We start from the raw sequence: 8,022 nt of genomic DNA, 5'->3' as shown, positions 1-8,022 counted from the left end.
AAGGGTCTAACCAGTACTGCCAATAGTGTGTTCCTCCCATGGGACTAGAATTTGTTGGGGAAGGACCACAGTTACGGAGCACTTGTTACATGCCAGAACAAACCTGTGAAGTAAGGACTAGGATTATCCCATTTGTACAAATGAGGAAAGTTAAGCACAGGGGAAGTTAAGGCGCTTGTCCCGGCTCATGTTGAGAGGCAGTGCTGGAAATGAGATCCAAACCTGTCCTGACTCCAGAGCCTCAACTGTGCCGTGGCACAGCCTCCCTGGTTCCACAAAGGTTTACCAGGGGGCAGAAGATACCACCTGACACACGAGAGAAAACAAGTCTCTTGGTATACGTATAGTGCCAAGAAGATAGGTGATCAAATCAGGGTTATTCAATGGAAAGGATCTGTAGCAGGAAGACAGTACTAGGAATGCCTAGAGCAACATGTGACTCATCCTTGCTTCCAGAGGCTGAACAAGCCCGAGTGTGGAGAGCCAAGGACTGTCAAGCCTGAGCGCAGAGAATGTTAATGGGAGAGATGTGTCATCCCTACTCCCACGTGGGTGGAGCTCCATCAGCAAAACGCGCCCAGCCCCACCCAGGGAAAGTGAGAGTCTTCCCTGATTGGGAGTCTGGAAGAAAAGTGAGGCATTATTTTCATTCTCTTATTCTTTCCTTTTTGAAAGGGAACTTGACTGCAGAGAGAATATATTGTTGACTACTGACAGCCCTGCAGAAGTTTACACACAGGAGCCTTGCCTGGTGGTAGAGAGCAGAGTGACCCAGCACTGCCTTGCAGGGCCCCAGGCCCTTGGCCTCCTGAAGGTTCACTAAAAAATCAACTCACAAAAGGCTGATTACGAGGAGAAAAGGTATACATATTTATCTAAGGTATATACACAGGAGGCTTCAGAATGAAGACCAAGCCCTGCTGGGGGTACAGAAGCTTATATACCATCTTGAGGTGACAAAAGAATGGGGGTTTGGATCCTGACAAAACAGGTGATGGGAAAGGGAGAGGAGAGGAACTCTGCTGAGGGACAGTATGTGATTACTAGGGAGAATGAAGGGAGGGGGAACAGATATTAACTGGTAATTAGTTCTCTGGATGTCTTATAAAGGATTTGTTCAGGTGTGGTCACATCTGGGTTTGCTTTCCTGCAATAGATAATGAGGTAACAGGAAAGAGAAGAAAAACCAGTTGTTCTCCTTGGTGGGTCTGGACTTTAGGCAGATAGAAGAACTTCAGAGGACAGCTTTCTCCTATGCTTGGGGAGAAACTCTGGAGGCTGGGGGAGGTCTGAGGGACCTCGATGCTGCTTTTGTTCAGTTTGTCAAAATGCCGTATCTGGAGTACTGGTTTCTGAGCCCCAACAGCCTCTAATTGGATCAGGAAATACATTCAATTCTGCAGCTAAGTATTAGGAAGCCTACTGGCCTGAAGTTCTAAGCTGCATTCACCAGCGCCATTTACTCGGTAAAAATCCACCTGATATTTTATCCCATTCTCTATTGGCTCATAATGCTGGTGAAGAATAGAAGTATGATATTATCATGCCTTCCCCAAGACCTTAAAACGATAAGAGGAAACAGGGAAATAGTGTTTGACCCTGCATACCACCCAGTAAAATGGCTGGGACCCTAATGATTGTTTTCACCAGGCAAAGAAAATTGAATGGCTCAGAGAATCTTGGCTGTCATTCAACTTTTTCTGCTGAAGTTTTCTTGTAGTGCTTTTTCTTTATGAACACTTGATATGTTTCCCTGGTGACACACAGCATCACATTCCAAAACTGCTCTTTTTGTCTCTTGTCAGTTAATCCTGACAGAATTCCATTTTCTTGTCCATTAAGGTAAGCACTCAATAGAGTTAGTTGCTCAGTCATCCAAGACAGCAATTACCTGGATCCTTCTTCTAACATTCAAGAATCTCAATCCGGTGACCAAGTGTGTAGCCTGAGGTCTTCTATATTCCCCCCAGGAAGGCTATCGTGTCTTCTAAAGTCTAACTCAAGTTGGCATTTCCTGATCTGCCAGAGTTGCCAAGGTGGTAGATTTCTTAACTCAGATGAAAAAGGTAAAAGGTAGAAGAGAGGGGAATGGTAGTTAGCCAGTTTGTTTACTGTAAAGCAATAAATTAACCCAGCCTTTGAATCATGATTTACATATAATAAAATACAAATCTAAGGCTAGATGTAGTAACTCACGTCTATAATCTCAGCACTTTGGAGGCCAAGGCGGGTGGATGGATCATCTGTGATCAGGAGTTCGAGACAAGCCTGGCCAACATGGTGAAACCCATCTTTACTAAAAACACAAAAGTTAGTGGGCATGGTGGCAGGTGCCTGTAGTCCCAGCTACTTGGGAGGCTGAGAGGCAAGAGAATCAATTGCTTGAACCCAGGAGGCAGAGGTTGTGGAGGTTGCATTGAGCCCAAATCATACCACTGCACTCCAGCCTGCGCGACAAGAGTGAAACTCTGTCTCAAAAAAAAAAAAAAAATCCGAGTGTACATTTTGATGAGTATTGACAAATTTAACTGCATGCAAAACAAGATATAGAATATGTCCGTCACCCTTTATAGTCAAACAGCACCCCCATTCCCACACTCAGAGGCCATTGCTATTCTGATTTGTTTTTTAATTTTTCTATCACATCAAGTATGTATCATTTCTTTGCTAGAAACTTTCCAATTCTACTCTTTTTGTTATTTGAAAATATACAATATATTATTGTTGACTGCAGCCACGCTTTTGTGCTCCCAGATACTAGATCGCATTCACTCTGTCTAACCGTACTCACTAAGCATCCTCACTTACACCCCTCCCAGCCTCTGGTAATCATTCTCCTGTCTATTTCCATGAGTTGAATTGTTTCAGTTTTTACCTCCCACACATGAATTAGAACACCTGAAATTTGTCTTTCTGTCGCCATAGTTTAGTCTTGCTTGTTCTAGAACTTCATAGAAATAAAACAAAATACTATATACTCCTCCTAGAGAAAATAGAATCTTGGGACTCCAAATTTACCATGCCAAACGGAAAGTTAAACTTGGAAACAGAGTCGAGCAAAAACTGCCTTCCTTTTGTTCCCAAACAGAAAGCTGTAATTTCACAACCGTAGTCACAGCCTCACATGTATAAACCAGGTTCTCACAAAAATACAAGGCTGCGTATCTTTCTAGGCGGTTTCCCTGACAAATTGCTCACAGGGAAATTTCCTGTGGGCCCCCAAATCTTTCAAAATACATACTCCCCATATAAACTAGCCCTGAAAAAGTCCTGTTAAATTTCACCTTGATTTCAATTACCAGCTTATCTTCACAGATATGGAATAAGGACCAGAGTGGAAATTATCCCTCTGCCACCCCCAGATGAATGCACAACAAATCTTTTCCTCTACTCAGCTTTTCACATGTTGACTTTATCTCACATAAAATGTGGATTTACAGAGCAGGAGATGAATGCATAATTGACTTTTTCCTCTATTCCCTCTTTTCGCAAGTAAAATGTAGATGTACTGATTGTTAATCAAAGCCTCTCAAAACTGTAACCACTTGCCTCATTGCCTACTGATTTAGTTTGGATGTTTGTCCCCTCCAAGTCTCATGTTGAAATGTGATCCTCAGTGTTGGAAGTGAGAATGGATGGGAGGTTTTGGGGTCATGGGGACAGATCCCTCATGAATGGCTTGGTGCCCTCCCCAAGGCAATGAGGGAATGCTCACTCTATTAGTTACCATGAGATCTGATTGTTAAAATATCTAGTGTCTTTCTCACTCCCTCTCTCATCATGTGACATACCTGCTCTCTCTTCACCTGCCATGAATAAAAGCTTCCTGAGGCCTTACCAGAAGCAGCTGCAAGTGTCATGCTTGTGTCACCTGCAGAACTATGAGCCAGACAAACTACTTTTCCTTATAAATTACCCTGTGAGTATGCAAAGGCATACAGAGGAGTATAATGGACTTTAGAGACTCAGAAAGGGGAGAATGGGAGGGGAGGTTAGGTATAAAATACTACACATTACGTACTCATTAGCTACTCAGGTGACAGGTGCACTAAAATCTCAGAATTCTCTGCTATATAATTCATCCATGTGACACAAAAAGCACTTGTGCCCCAAGCGCTATTGAAATAAAAATAAATAAATGAGATGAGTGGAGCTTTTTAAAGAATAGTCTATATTTCCAGGGGAGAATATTATATATTGTTAGTGTGAAGCAGCATTCACCTGTCAGTCCTATTCCAAGTTTTAATGCTTCTTATGCAAATACTCAGAAACACAGATATAAGTAGATGGGAATAGAAGGAGCTTTCTAAAACATACCAATATCAGTCTTTTTTTAAAAAAAAATAGGTCCTTCTTCTGATTTGAATATCAGAAGTAACAAAGTGATCAAACTTTTTATTTATTCTTTTAATAATTCGCTGTCATGTTAATTCATTGCACCTATAATTTTCTTGTAAACTAAGTACAAGAAGTCACCAGACTTGTCAGAGCACTTAACTATAGTCTTTGGAGTCATTCACTTTCTTACTCTTCGGTACTATACCAAATAGGACTTACCTTGCCTTATCAGTTGACTACCGTTAAATGTGTTATTCTTTTACCTAGAGACACTTATTATGGTTCCCAACATATTGAACTTACTGTATACAGAAAGTTTGAGAAAGTTGAAACTTTGTTCATCTGAAAACATCACTGTAATTTTTTCAAATAAAATATTTACAAAGTAGTTTTTAAATATTGTCTTTAAAACACTGGAGTTTCAGATTGACCTAACTGGAATTGTGGGAAATGTTTACTATATATTCTAATTGCCAAATCCAATTCCCATGATCAAATTAATAAGCAAAAGCCACAACAATTTTTGTCAGAAAAATATTTCTTCATTTTTCAATTCAAATAAACATTATTGATATGTACTCCTATAACTGGTGGCAGGAGCAGGGCTGCAGGGGTGTCCCAAAGACCATCGGGGATGTGTGGGGGGTGTCCCAAAGACGATCTCGGTTCCCCAATCGGGGATGTGTTTTCCCAGGTCCTTGGGCCTCACTCACCCAAGAATGGGGAGAGGGCCCTGGTGGCTAGTGAGCTCGTTGAAGTAAGTATCAGACCCAGAGAGTTTTGCACAAAGCTATTTATTAGCAGAGAGAGAGAGTGAAGGAGAAATGGAGAGAGAGAGGGAACTCCCATGCTGTCGTGGGAGGGAATCCAGAGATAGAGTCGGCACAGGTAGAGAGAGAGAGAGAGAGAGAGAGAGAGAGAGAGAGAGAGAGAGGGCTCCCACGCTGCTGTGGGAAGGTATCCCAAAGAGGCAAATAGGTAAGGGAATAGGGGGAATTTAACCCCGGAGTTACTCCGGCCCCATTCAAGTTCTTGTCCAGTGAGAGGAGCTTTCCCAAACTTCCTCTGGAGTGATTGATATTCAACTCTGATATTGGATTGGTTGCCTGATTCACAATCAAAGCCTCCTCCCTCGGAGCTTTTGACCATCGTTTTAAATAAAGGAAGCTCACCTGGGCTTTCTCCCCAGCCCACCGGCACAGGGAAAATTAGACAAAGAACTCTAAGTTCCCCCAAGGGGAGGTGGATGGAGGCATGGGGGGGAAGCTCTTGCCTTTGAAACCACGCCCCTTGTGGACCTGGGAAGAGAAGTCAACATAGTCCCTCACTTCTTTGATAACCATCTTATTTCTAAATTATAATTCTAAGATAATAGGTAAAGAAATAAATTTAGATAAAGACACACACCTTCGTTGCCATAAAAGTGACACACTCTTGCCTTCAATATTCCTTATACATATTTTCTTTGCTTTGCCCTCAAAGACTCATCCTCAATAGCAATGCCTTCTTTGACAAAGACAAAAGGGGTAACATGCAAGGACACATGCAAATCAAAGTTGTTAAAATTCCACTATTTCATTCAACAATATAGCTGTACTCCAAGCATTGACAATATTTTAAGCCTGAACCCTTCATTTCTAATACCATGATTTGCTCTTAACAGAAATATGCATAATACGTGGAAAGTCTAGAAGCCCAACCAGGATGATTCAACTTCAAATACAGAAGGCTAGCAAGGCTATAATGCCATTATTTTGACCTATCTTTTTTTTTCCTGGAGGTTTTTATATCCCCTGGGCAATGCACCCCAGTAAAATTCAGGGTGGTGATAGGCATGCAGGCCCTTTGCAAGGTGGGAAGAAGCCTGCTTAAAAAGTGGGGATGGTAAAAGAAAATTGGCATTATGCCTTCACGTCAGATGCTTTTGTAGGTAGACCACTTTTAGAACACACTACATCCATTGAAGTTGACAAACTGGAAAATGACTTCCAAGATTTCCTTGGAAAGTCTTCACGTGCCCCACAGCTATGCCTGCCAATGGTTGAAATGTTTTTGCCCTTTCAGTATCTTTCCTTTTCATTGTTATTAACAGAATCCCTGTTTTCTTTGGGGCATTGTGCACAGCTAAAATATTCGCCCTGCAAGACTGGCTTGCATTATGACCCAGTTATTGCTCATGAAATCTAAACTGAGTTGCTGGGGTTGGGGTGGAGGGCCTGTCTTCTAAAGCAATTGTTTTTCTGATGAAATGGAACCAATTCAGTTGGCACATCCCCTGGTCTTTCACTTTCCCTCCTTTGTCTCCTTGGAATGCAAACACCATCTCTGGAGGTGTAGCAGTCCACTACAACCAGCAAAACAAAAGCCACATGTTCATGATGGAAGAATAGATCAATCCAAGGAGACTGGGTCTTTGCTGATCACCTTAGAAGCCTGCACCAGCCTCAAGCTGGTACATCCAGATTTGTAATGCATGAGAAAAATCGGCCTCATTGTTTAAGCCTTTGTTGTCAGAGTTGTATTTATTGGCTCCAAATCCTAACTGAAACAAGGATGCTTTTCTTATCCATGCCTTGAGGAATACATGATTTATTTTTCTGGCCTAAAAGATTTTGCTAAATGCTACAGGGAATGCTAATGAACTGCTATACAATCGTATTTACCATTATTCTAGATAATAGTTTCTCTACTATAGATAAGACAAATTTATAAAATAAATGTTCTGAACATCAACTGAAATATTATAAGGCTTTTGTAGGCATCACATTCTTATCACTTTCGTTCTTGGAAATAGCAGGCAGTCAGTAAATAATTTCCCAACAACTGACCCTAAGGAGTAAAAAGGCCAACTTGAACGTTATTTTTTTACTTAACAAGTACTATAATTAATGTTTGAGAATAACTTGGGAAAAACTATAAATTCTGTTTATAAAGTGTTTACAAATCACAATATCTGGGGGACTGGAAATAAGATACAATATAATTTAATATTTGAGTAATGAGGGAAACATCACCTGAAATGAGAATGATGATTTGTAACTTGCAACCTAATGCATTTGTGAAAATTTATCAGTGAATTTCATCTAGTGCTATCCAAGAAGATAGATGGCCTGAAAATTTGAAGTGAATCATAATTATTATTCATTGAGGAAATAGCTAAATGTATTGGGAGAAATCTCAAAAAATGGCATAAAAATAACATTCTCAGATATTCAATGATAATAATTTTCCCAAGTGTTTTATATGAATTATGTCATATAATTCTTTCCATAACCCTAATTATGGGTAATATTGTTTCCATTTTATAAATAAGGAAACTAAGACAAGGATAAATGAAGTAAACTGCCCAAGTTCACACAGGTGATAAATGATACAGCAGGATTAAAACCAAAGCAGTCAGCTTTACTGATGGTCTGGAAGTTACCTCTTCTGCCTAGCAAGGGCAATTATCCACACTGGATAATTAAACGACTGGATAAAAAAATTATTACCAACACTGGATAAAAAATAACGACCTGAGTACTTTGGAGAGTAAATAAAATCAGGCAGTTTCTGAAGAGAAGCCAACAGTTGGAAGATGGAAATTACATGGGGTTAGTTTCTCATTTTGAAATGGCTTTTAGCATAATGTCAGGCTACAGCTGGTGATACACAGGGCAACTAAAACCCAGATAAAAACCCACA

This window comes from Cebus imitator, unplaced genomic scaffold, assembly GCF_001604975.1.
Source record: "Cebus imitator isolate Cc_AM_T3 unplaced genomic scaffold, Cebus_imitator-1.0 Scaffold42, whole genome shotgun sequence".
Classification (NCBI taxonomy): Eukaryota; Metazoa; Chordata; class Mammalia; order Primates; family Cebidae; genus Cebus; species Cebus imitator.
The sequence above is the reverse complement of the archived record's forward strand: the minus strand, read 5'-3'. Positions refer to the sequence as shown.